Genomic DNA, 12,680 nt, shown 5'->3' on the forward strand with positions numbered 1-12,680 from the left:
TTGCTGGTTGTTGGTGGTCTGGGAGCAGGCACCGTCTCTACGGGGATGTTGTAATGAGGGGATGGCAGGGGGAGAGAAGCGGCAGAGAGGTGTGTAAGACTATAGCTCTGCTATATATATATATATATATATATATATATATATATATATATATATATATATATATATATATATATATATATATATATATATATACACGAGGTCTGTTAGAAAACTATCCAACCTTTTTATTTTTCGCAAAAACTATACGGATTTGAATCATGTGCGCTTGCATCAGCCAAGCTTGAACCTTCGTGCGCATGCGTGAGTTTTTTCACGCCTGTCGGTTGCGTCATTCACCTGTGAGCACGCTTTGAGTGAGCAGTGGTCCAGCCCCCTCGTCGGATTTTTATTGTGAGGAAAATGTCTGAACGATTTGGAGCTTTGCTGCATCAAATTTTTCCAGAAACTGTGAGAGACAGTTTCTGGACAGACAGCTTTCAGGGATGATTCTATGGGGATCACATAGATTAAGGAGTGTTACAACCGGTTTAAAGACAGCGCACAATGGCGGAGGGCGCGCCATGCTCTGAGCGGCGATCGACAGGCTGAAACGACCAGATCATTTCCAAACTGAACGCTGTGTTGATCCGGGACGTCGTCTGACTACTACAGAAATGGCAGAAGAGGTGGACATACTACTTTTTCGGCACATTCCACTGTTACAGGACTTTTTGTCATGGAAAGAGGAGCGGAGGAATTTGCCACGGAGCCGCTAATGGCGCGTGACAAAAGCACCTCCGTGTTTGTCTCACAGGACATGTTGTAACATGCCCAGCTCTTGCACCATTCGGAAGATTCAGACGGCTTTCGGTGGCTTTTCAGTCATGTGACTATCCGAGAAATTGTGGATGAGCTGGACATGCCACAACATGTCCTATGAGGCTTCATCACGGCGTTGCTTTTGTCGCGCGCCATTAGCGGCTCCGTCCATTTTCCTCACAATAAAAATCCGACGAGGGGGCTGGACCACTGCTCACTCAAAGCATGCTCATGTGCGCTTGCATCAGACAAGCTTGAACCTTCGTGCGCATGCGTGAGTTTTTCACGCCTGTCGGTGAGCACTGGTCCACCCCCCTCGTCGGATTTTTATTGTTAGGGAAATGCCTGAGAGGCTGCTGCTTTGCTCCATGAATTTTTCTTCAGAAACTGTTAGAGACAGCCAGTTGGAAACCATTCGAAAGATTCAGATGGATTTTGGTGAAGATTCTGTCGGTGTCACACGGATTAAGGAGTGTTAAAACCTTTTTAAAGATCGCCCACAGCGGCAGAGGGCGTGCGGCGAACCGAGCAGCCATCGACAGGCTGTAACGACCAGATCATTTCTAAACTGAATGCTGTGTTGATCCGGGACATCGTGTGACTACCACAGAAATGGCAAGAGAGCTGGACATAGCACTTCTGCGGCACATTCCACTGTTACAGGAGATTTTGTAATGAAAGACGTGCGGAGGATTTCGCGCGTCGGCACGGAGCCGACGTGCTCAACAAAAAAAAACGCTCAACAAAAAAACACCTCCGTGTTGGAAACCATTCGTAAGATTCAGACGGCTTTCGGTGGCTTTTCAGTCGAGTGAGTATCTGAGAAATTGTTTAACAGCTGGGCATGTTCCAACTTGTCCTGTGAGACTTCCAACACGGAGGTGTTGTTTGTCCAGCGGCTGTGAGCGGCTGCGTCCCGACGCACAAATCCGTCCACACGTCTTTCATTACAAAATCTCCTTTAACAGTGGAATGTGCTGATAAAGTGATGACCCCGACCTCTTCTGAAACTTCTCTGCTAGTCACACGACGTCCTGCATCAACAGAGCCTTAAATTTGGAAGTGGTCTGCTCGTTCCAGCCTGTCGATGGCCGCTCGGGGTGCGGTGCGCCCTCCGCCGCCGTGGGCCGTTTTTAATCCAGTTTTAATGGTCCTTAATCGGTGTGATACCGACAGAATCTTCACCGAAAGCCATCTGAATCTTCCAAATGGTTTCCATCTGGCTGTCTGGCAGAGTTTCTGAAAAGATTTTCATGGAACAAAGCGGCAGTCGCTCCGCCATTCCTAAACAATAAAAATCCGACGAGGGGGGTGGACCAGTGCTCACTCAAAGCCTGCCCACAGGCGAATGACGCAACCGACAGGCGTGAAAAAACTCATGCATGCACATGAAGGTTCAAGCTTGTCTGATGCAAGCGCACGATTCAAATCCATACAGTTTTTGAAAAAAAATAAAAAGGTCGGATACTTTTCTAACAGACCTCGTATATATATATATATGCACGCACTTTAATTATAATATAATGCCAGGTGATACTGTATTTAAGCTGATTCCTTTTCTGTTTTTGTAGTTTAATTATATTAATGTGTACTGACATATAGTTTATATTATTTTGTTAAATCTCCTGTACTTATTTATAATTGTTTCATTTTCCTTTCAGCATTTTTATTGTACATGTTGTGGACGACAAAGGAAATATGTCTTTTTTCCTTGGTGATGTTGGATTTGTATGTTTCTGTGTGTTTTACTGCAGCAGTGCCGCTTTGTGTGCACCTGATCAGGTCACATCTCTGAAGTGAAGCAGAGTCTGTCCGGGTTCCACTGTGGTGACCCTGACACACTGGCAGCAGCACAAACACAAACACCACAAATGTTTGTGTTTTATTTCCAAATGAAATTCAAACAAGTTCTTTTTTATCATCCTTACTGTCATTGTTTCCATCACCTCCACACATGCTGGGTTAGATACATATGGAATTATGCAGAAATATTTGTTATTGAATACATTCTTACACATTGTTGCATCCTGGTGAATCTTTGTTTGTAAAGTGACATTTGCTGGCTGTGTGTTGACTATTTCTAAGGGAATTTTGTTTTTTCTCATTTTCATCATCAAATATGAAGAGTTTTGTTTGTTTCTCAGAATCATCGGGTTTAGAAAATTGTTGGATGTTCGCAGTATTTTAAAATGTCCACTAGGTGGTGCACACACCCAAAATAAACGGGTCCAAACCATCTTGTTTCTATGACAAACTATATGCATGATGTCACGATGTATTACTATTGTTAATCTGCAAAAGGAGAAGAATAGGCTTAAATACAAAACACCTCATATTTAAAACAAATATGATGGACTTTTTTTTCATAATATTCTTGATAATATTGTTTTGTCCACCAGCTTTATATTCGACTGGACACACTTTGGGTGACTATCAGCATTTCATATGAAAAAGCTGGTCAAAAACTGAAGATAGTGTTTGCTGAAACAGTCCTACCCCAATAAAAAAACACATTTACATTTTTAATTACATTCAAATTCACTGTGTGGCTGTTGGCAAATTAATTAGGTCAGGAGCAATGAACAGACTAATTTTGATCTGCATCTGATTTGTAGTGGATTTAGCGAATATTTGATTTTAACATTAAAAAACGCTTTGATATATATTTTGTATTATATTTTAGATTATGAAAGTCACTTCTAACAGGACTTTGACCATGACAATTTTTTCCAAGGTAAAAATTTGAGGAATTGGAAACTAGTGTTGGCAGAGGTTTGTGCTCTGTGTTTCTGCTCTATTTATTACGTCCACCAAGGATGAAATAAAACCATTGCTGTTTGTTTGTCTGTGTGTCTGTCTGTTAGCAGGATTACATCAAGGCTATTGCACAGATTTTGGTGAAAGTTTCACCACAGATAAGGGCATGGAAGACTCCATGTAAATTTTGGATGTGAGCTGGATCCGGATTCTGGTTCAAGATTTCACTTTGTGTAGACTTTTAAAGATTACTGTCATGATCTGCTCTGTGTCTGGGCTGTCATCTTGGTGTTGTTGCTTGTCTGTGTCCATGTCCCCAGTCTTTGATCCTCTGTCTTTGATTTTTGGTTTATGATCACTGGTTAACCTCACTGCATTTACTTTGGATTATTACTGAGACTCACCTCCCGGTCTCTTTCTGTCTGCTTAGTGTTAACTTTACTGCACACTCTTGCACCTGTTCGCCTCATCTTTGTCTCTTTCTTCCACAACTCTATTTGTCTGCTTTTATTCTACTGCACTCTCTTGCACGTCTTTGCTTCATCTTTGTCCCTTTCGTCCAAGGCCCCTCCTGAACTTTCTCACACACCTGTTCTCACTCTCTTTAATCACTAATAAGTAAGTCCCTTCGGCTGCTCCCTTGTTTGCACTCGGGGTCGCCACAGCAAATCCAAGGTGGATCTGCATGTTGATTTGGCACGGGTTTTACACTGGATGCCCTTCCTGACGCAACTCCACATTACATGGAGAAATGTGGCAGGGACACCTTGTATTTAAGTCTCACCTGGTTCACTCCTTCCCCAGTTCGTCACGCTTGTTGCCTTGTATCTCAGCCTTTGGTCCAGCCATTGTTTAGCTCTTGTTTTGTCCATGACCTTCTGTTCTACCGTGTATGACCTTGTTTTCTTTTTGACCTTGCTTTTTGCCAAAGACGTTTGATTTGGACTCACTGTGTTTTTGAACCCTGCTTGTTTTTGACCACACCTCAGCCTCATGTCTGATGATTACCTTTACTACACTGTCTGCATACCCGTGTACCGTACCCAGAGGTGTCAAGTAACGAAGTACAAATACTTCGTTACTGTACTTAAGTACACTTTTTAGGTATCTATACTTTACTCCATTACTTATTTTTCTGCCTACTTCTGACTTCTACTTATTACATTTTCACACAAGTATCTGTACTTTCTATTCCTTACATTTTTAAAACAAACAGCCTCGTTACTCTTGGCTTCAGTGCCGGTGGATGTGCGCTGGAAGCCCGAGGTGCCAGCGCAGTTCCACCAGCGTGGATTTACCGAGGTGCCAGCACGGATTTATCTGACCATGGGTCCGAAGAAGGCACTGACGGCGGAGGAGGGAGACGATGGACTTTTTGTCTGAGGACATCTCTGTTGTTAAAATGCAGCAGAAATCCATTATGGAGCTGGTGGAAGAAGTGAAGTCTCTCCGGATCCAGAATGCCGAGAAAGACCGGCGTCTGGTGCACCTGGAGAACCGTGTTGCGGAGTTGGAACAGTACACAAGGATGAACAACATTATTATTACAGGAATTCATATTAAACCTCGATCCTACGCACGGGCGGTGTCAGAAGACAGCGGAGGGGAAGCCAGTGAGCAGGAGGCCAGCTCAGTGGAACAAGAAGTGGCTGACTTCCTGCAATCTAAAGGTATTCAAATGGACTGTAATAACATTGAAGCATACCACCCCCTGCCCAGGAGAGAGGATGGAGACAAGCGAGCTGTTATAATGAGGTTTGTCAACAGAAAACATAAAATGGCATTGTTAAAACAGGGTCGGAAACTCAAAGGAACAAACGTATTCATCAATGAATATCTGACCAAAAGAAATGCAGACATCGCCAGGAAAGCTCGTTTCTTAAAAAAGCAGGGAAAAATTCAACAGACATGGACATCCAACTGCAAAACATTTAGCAAACTGAATGGAACACCAGAACAAGCGAAGGTTATGGTAATCAGGAACATCGAGGAACTGGACAAATACGACCAATAAGGTATGAGGACACAAACACATCACAACACCATGACACAGACCAGAGGAACCTATTCATCTACTACATCATCTACATCTGGAGACAAGAAGGATATAACTCAAAGGATTGCTGATCATGGAAAAGTAGAACTGAGAACATTTAAATACACAGACCACAATGTACTGGACTTGGACAATAATTTCTTCTCAAATATCAATGACAGTTGTTGCTTTTATACAGATGAACAGTTTAATCGGATCATTAAAACGGATAACAAATGATCAATAATCCATTTCAACAGCAGAAGTCTGTATGCAAACTTTAATCAATCAATCAATCAATTTTTTTTATATAGCGCCAAATCACAACAAACAGTTGCCCCAAGGCGCTTTATATTGTAAGGCAAGGCCATACAATAATTATGTAAAACCCCAACGGTCAAAACGACCCCCTGTGAGCAAGCACTTGGCTACAGTGGGAAGGAAAAACTCCCTTTAACAACAGTAAAGAATATTTAAGTCAATTTTAAAAAAATTAACATAATTGCTATATCAGAAACATGGATCAATGAAGATAAAGGAATGGATTTTGAACCAATCGAAGCAGTGGTTCGCAGATTGAAGCAATGCTTCGACCTATTGTTTCGTTTATTCTTTCTTTCTTTCGCTTAATTTTCCCCCGCTAAAACCCTAAAGAGCATACTTCTGTGAGTATTATTTACCTTTTCTATGTTAAACCGACCTGTTATGGTCTTCTGAAACAGATGATAGATGTATTTTATAACTTAAAAACGGGAGCGACGCTAACGCATTAGCATGTCTATGGCAGTTTCAATGTTAAAAGTTAGCATGAAGCAGTTCCAGCTGTCTTCACGTTCGGGTGCATTTGTTTTCAAATTGTAATATTTCTTAAATTTATTTTTGTTTATATATTAATAATCTAATGCTAATTATTATATACAATTTCAGAGAAAGAGACAAAAAGAACCTGAATAGAAACACAACAGAAAATAAAATATAAAGCAACTAACAACGAACATACATAAATAAATACAGAAATAAATGTTTCCTGTGAACACCTAGTGACTCTTACACCTCCATTTCATCCCTGTCTTATTTAAGTTTAATGACAGTTTGTTTCGGTCAAACCATATTGTCAATGTGTTAATTTCTTCAGTGATTTCCTCCAGAACTATCTGCCAAACTAGAAAACTGCTGCATCCTTGTAAGAGCAGAATACTACTGGAATGAATCTGAATAAGGAAAGTTGTTTTGTTTTGTTTTTTTTCTTACTAAATGGATGCTGCACTCACTGCAGTTTATTGTCTGGAATAGTCCCAGATTGCATTTCAGAGCTTCTAGAATTGAAACATTTGCATGCAGGTGGTGTTGGGGGGTAATTTTGGGTTTGGGGTCTTGGGCCACATGTAGAACGAATCAGTTTTTAAATTAAGCTTCATATAGTGGCATCTACCTTTTTTTTTTTTTTTTTAAGGTTACTTTATACTTTTATACTTTAAGTAGGTTTTGGAGCACATACTTTTTCACTTTTACTTGAGTAAAGAGGTCAAGTTGATACTTCAACTTTTACCAGAGTGTTTTTAAACTGCAGTATCTATACTTCTACTTAAGTAACAAATGTGTGTACTTTTGACACCACTGACCGTACCTGAGCCTGTTTATTCAAGATAAAACCTTCTTTATTACTCTACCTCCCGAGTCCACGAGTCTGCATTTTGTGTCCAGCATTCTGTTCGTTCAACGCCACGAGACCTGACAATTATGTCAAAACTGCTTTGCAGATTCTCACCAAATTTGCACCACAGATAGATATTGCGGCATGGAATTTTGGAGGTGATCTGGATTTTGAGGATTATGTCAAAACTACTAAACAAACTTTCACCAAATTTTCACCACACATTGGTGTTCGGCCTTGGAAGACTCCATTAAATTTTGGAGGTGATCTGGAACTGGATTCTGAATCAGGATTGTAAATGTATGTAAGTTGTCCAGTAGATGGCGCCTGCGCTAAATTAATCTTTCCTCTTCACATATGGAAGTGAAGGGACTTTCTTTACATGCAGTCTGCAGAGCCTGTGTGCTGTAATGGCTAAAGCCACGCTGGACTTTGGTTGAAAACCGAAGGAAATAATAACTTGCAGCCCTTGGAGAGCGGAGCGAGGTGTGTGTTTAGTGTTTGTGACATGTGAACATGCAAATGTATTATATTTTGGACATTTTGGTCGAATTAATTTACCTTTGTGGTTCAAGTGCATGTGCATATGGCCAATTATTGAAGTTATTTTGTATATATTATGTGCCAATTGCATTTGTTTTTGTTTTCATTTTAGTTTTCATGGTGCCACTTGGTGCTTGGTACCGATGCTCGATGCCAGTAAAAGAATTTTGCACCCGTCAGAAAATCTCTCTTATTTCTTATGGGAGACTGCTACAAAGATTTCACTTTGTAGACTTTTAAGGATTACGTCAAAACTACTTCACAGATCCAACATCACAATGTAAAACCAAAATCAGGAAAACACTATTTTGTTTCATTTTGTGAATTAAATATCAGATTACAACATCTTGATCAGTTGGACCATTCTGGATCAGTATGCAGTTATTGCATTGTGTTGTGGAATCTTGATCCAGATAAAGTCCGGGTCATGTGATCTTTAACCACCTCATACTCAGATGGTGGAATTTTGCGGTACCGCTGTCGCACTGGAACATCATCCAGGAGTGATATTAGGTCAGTACAACCCAGATCCTCATCTTGGGCTGAAAAGACAGAACTAAACTGATCCAACAATGCTTTCACCTTACCTTCTTCCATAGGTAAGTGACCCAACTCCAGGGCTGCAATGTGATCCTGCACTGATGGAGAAACGGACTGCGAAGCCACTACCGCCTTCACCGGGGGCACCTCAGCAACCCCCACAGGCAAACTCACAACCCTCACCTCCTCTAAAGTGCCAATCAAACCGGGGGTGTAGCCACTGCTGACGAAAAAGAGACTGGAATAGTTGACACCATAGATCCTGTGTCTATCAGACAAGGGATCACAACTCCCCCATGCTCACCATTAAATGAGGACATGATGACATAAGCTTGGACACTACCTTGTCACCTGTCCTAACCAAATGTGAGCCACTAAGTTGCCCCCCAAGCTGTCACTCCGCAGCTCAGCGGGCACTAGTTTCCCGACCGCTGGGCAGTGGGAGATGGTTTGTTTAATGAAGAGGCCGACAAAAAGGGTTGACTGCGAGCCATCACCCAAACTCCATCACACTCCCTGGCAAAGTGACTTGGTTTCTGGCAGCGCCTACAAATTATAGAACCCTGGGGAACTGGTTATCGAAACCGCCCAGAATCCTGGAAACAGGAAATACTCAGAGTCAGCCGATTCAACTGCTCCTGCTGCCACTGGAGCATCTCCCTTACTTCCTGTAGTTCTGAGGCCTGAAAAGAACCAGCCTCCACCTGGCCACTGCCCTGCACCACGCACTAAGTACTCACAACAGACTGGATGGAAAAATCACTACCCTTCATACCTCCAGGTAAACCCTCTCGTTCCCACCTAACTGCCTCACCCCTAACCTCCAACAGGGTAGCGGTAGGCTGCCGGCACACAAACTGCTTCAAATCATGATAAAGTGACCTATCAAGCACACACTCAACAAACTGATCACGTAACAAAACCTCTGCATTTGGGACACCATTGGGTGCTTGCTGTTTAACAGATGCCATCAGGCTCATTAATGCCAATGAAAACCCTAATAGAGTCTCTCTCTCACGTGGTCTGTGGGAGAAAAAGGCCTCTTGAAGTGCTACATAAGATTCTGTATCCCCATACAGCTCCTGCAACACCCCAATGCTCTGAACACTCTTCACTGGAATGGTGCTTGATTTCCTCATGTGCTTCCTCCTCTAGATGATCAAAATAAAAAAAATGCCTGGTCGGCTTCAGACACGTGACAGGCTCTCACACAGGCTTGCATCTCCTCCAACCATTCAACCAACCCCATGCTTGTCTTTCCACTAAACATGGGACATTTTCTGTCTCGGGGTAAAAAATAAACTTCCCCATTACTGGCGCACTACCACTGGAGGACACTTTAGATGAGGGCTCTATACTTCATGTCAGGCACTGCCTCAGCCTGTTCCTACTTCAACCTCTCATTCTCCATCCTAAGCTGAGTGACTACCTCTCTCAGCTCCTGCGTTTTCTCGGCCTTCATACCACCTGACACTTTCCCACAATAAGAATGCAACCAAAATAGGGAAAATCACTTCCACAGAAGCTACCTGCTGCTTTGCTCTGGAAAACAGAATAACAAAAAACAAACAAACAAACAAACAAAAAAATTACTTCACCAAAAAACAAACAGAACACACCTCTCTGGTCTCAGTTTGCATCCCACTTCTGACACCAAATGTAGCAAAGCGGACAAGTTGTTCTTGATCATCAAAACAATTGGAAATCATGAATAAACATGATATGTCGGACTTCTGACACCACCCTGGGAGTTTCACCCAGGGAATTCAACAATTTGAATAACTTCAACTCAAGACAGACAGGTTGGTTGCAAGTGGGACAAAGAAGTGGTTCTCAAAATACAAAAAAGAATTTATAAACAATAAGATTTGTAGTTAAAATGACAATTTTAGAAATACTAATTTAAAACACTACTGATCATAGCCACATGAGGGCGCCCTTGCATCATGCAGCCCGGCATCACACACAGCTGTCAGCTTGAAGCTGTCAGAGTTTTCCAATTGTCCACTCTGAACGTAAACCCGCCGCAGCAAACAGGGAAAATCCACCGGTCTCGCAGGACGAAATCTTCCAGCAGAGCACCAGATCAAAGCAGCAGGGCCTCCTTCCACAGCTCGGTCCAAAATCCGAACTGTCCCTCACAGCAATCAGCTAGCTGTATTTCGACACCGCCCCAGAGCGTCAAGACCACCACAAACACTCAGCAGCGCACCGCCAATGACAGCCCACACAAATGTCTCTGTCTTTACGGGAACATGGAAGTGAACACGACCAGACACCTGCAGTCAATCTCCAAAAAGAAAGAGAAGAGCACACACTACCTTCTTTTATACAAACACTCCCCTGCCCAAGGTAGCTGCACTCAATCCACCAGCTTGTTATTTCTACCTGGTTATTTTATGTAAAATTCTGCCCCTTACCAAAAACCAAACCATTGTATTCCTCATTTTGAGTTTATTAAAGGTCACTTTAGAAACCAGGCTGAGAACCCCCACAGACAGTGTCCATCTTGTGAAAGGCCCCTGAAGTTAGAGGTGGGCAGATCGATCCTAATATCGATAATATCGATACCAACACTGGTATTGATATTGAACGATCTTCGTGTAAAAAGATCGATACTCAAGCTTTTTTTCTCTCCCACACGCACTGACTGCTGTGCCCTCAGATTCATCAAAGTCTGCTCTCTGTCTGTAAGAGCAACGCTACACTGTGTCACACAACACGGAGCAGCACCCCCCCACCCCCAAGTCTTTTGTTGTTGCGCTGTCACATGGCTCAGCTGGGAGAAAATTCCTTATTCTTTGCATTATTTTTTGTATTGTTCGACTTGAAAAAAAGAACTAGTTTGAAACAGTTTACAATATTTGTTGTGGTGTGTTAGTTTTTTTCTGTTGTGGTTTGTCAGCTCTCTAACCTCAGAAGATTGTTTTAATTTGCTTGAAGTTCTTTTTTTTACACTCTTTATTTAAGAAACAACGTAGAGAAATGCACTTAAGGGAAGAAATTCCTTATTTTTTGTATTATTTTATTGTATTGTTTGACTTGAAAACCAGAATAAGTTTGAAACTGTTTACAATATTTGTTGTGGTGTGTTAATTTTTGTTGTATTGTGGTTTGTCAGCCCTCTACCTCAGGAGATTTTGTTTTAAGTTGTGTTGAGTAATATTTTTTTAAACAAAAATGTTGATTGTGATAATAAAGTATTTTGTTGTCACGTACAATGTTTGGTGAAATTCTATCCTAGGTCTTTTGGATCCTTTGGATCTATGAAGCTTAAATATGAAAAAGTATCGGTATCGATATCTGCAATACTGGGCCTGTATTTACTTGGTATCGGATCAATACCAAAATTCCTGGTATCGCCCACCTCTACCTGAAGTAACTTGTACAACACTTTTATACAATGTGGGTGTTAACAGTGGGTGTGGTTTAGTCTCACATTTCTAATGTTACTGGCTCTCACCAACAGGGGGTGGTCTCCCATGGACACATGATAGAGTGAAACTTAACATATTTCTCAGAACTTCCAAACAAATAACACAAATACTTAATAGCTAACATAAAATAAAGAATTAGCACAGATATTATCTAACAAGCTGAACATCATTAAGGTCATCCATCTTGCTACACACGCACCTTGTAATGTTCATCGGGACATGCTTAAGGCTAACCACGAGCTTCCACATCCTATTAAAGGGACTGTTGTTTTGTCACAGTGGTTCGTCTGGTGTCCAATAACTGAGTGCGCATTGCCTCTTAGAGTGCTGCACCCTCTACTGGTGCCACTATTGCACCTGCTGGGGCTCGTTTGTAGTGTTGGCTTTGTATTTTCTTTTTCTTTTTTTTTTACATTTGTGTTTAAGTTGAGCCCTTGTGCCATATCCATATACAACCTGGTTAAAGGTGAGTCCTATAACCTGCCTGGGAAGACTACAATAATAAAGTTGAGGACAAGTGCAATATTAACAACTGTTTAAAAAGGGCATGGGCGCAATTTGGAGAGGGAAAGGGGGACATGTCCCCCCCACCGTTTCAACCAGGGGGGACAGAGTATGGTATGTCCCCCCCACCTTCTGACATATATGTGTGTACTTGAAACATGCTATGCCAGTCTTATGTGCAAACCTTGTCAGTCTTATGTGCAAAACCATGTCAGAATAGTATCTTTGTTTCTGCAGGTTTGTATTTTTAGCAGCATTGACTTGTTTACAACACCTGTTTCTTGTTTGTCACATTCGGAATTTTCTGGGACTGCACTTACCCAGATTTAAAACCAAAAATAGTTGCCTCTAGGGACTAGTGTCTACACATAAGTATCAATGGACCATATGCTAATTTACTAAATTCTGA

The sequence above is a fragment of the Thalassophryne amazonica genome, chromosome 4 (genome assembly GCF_902500255.1).
Source record: "Thalassophryne amazonica chromosome 4, fThaAma1.1, whole genome shotgun sequence".
NCBI classification, from domain to species: domain Eukaryota; kingdom Metazoa; phylum Chordata; class Actinopteri; order Batrachoidiformes; family Batrachoididae; genus Thalassophryne; species Thalassophryne amazonica.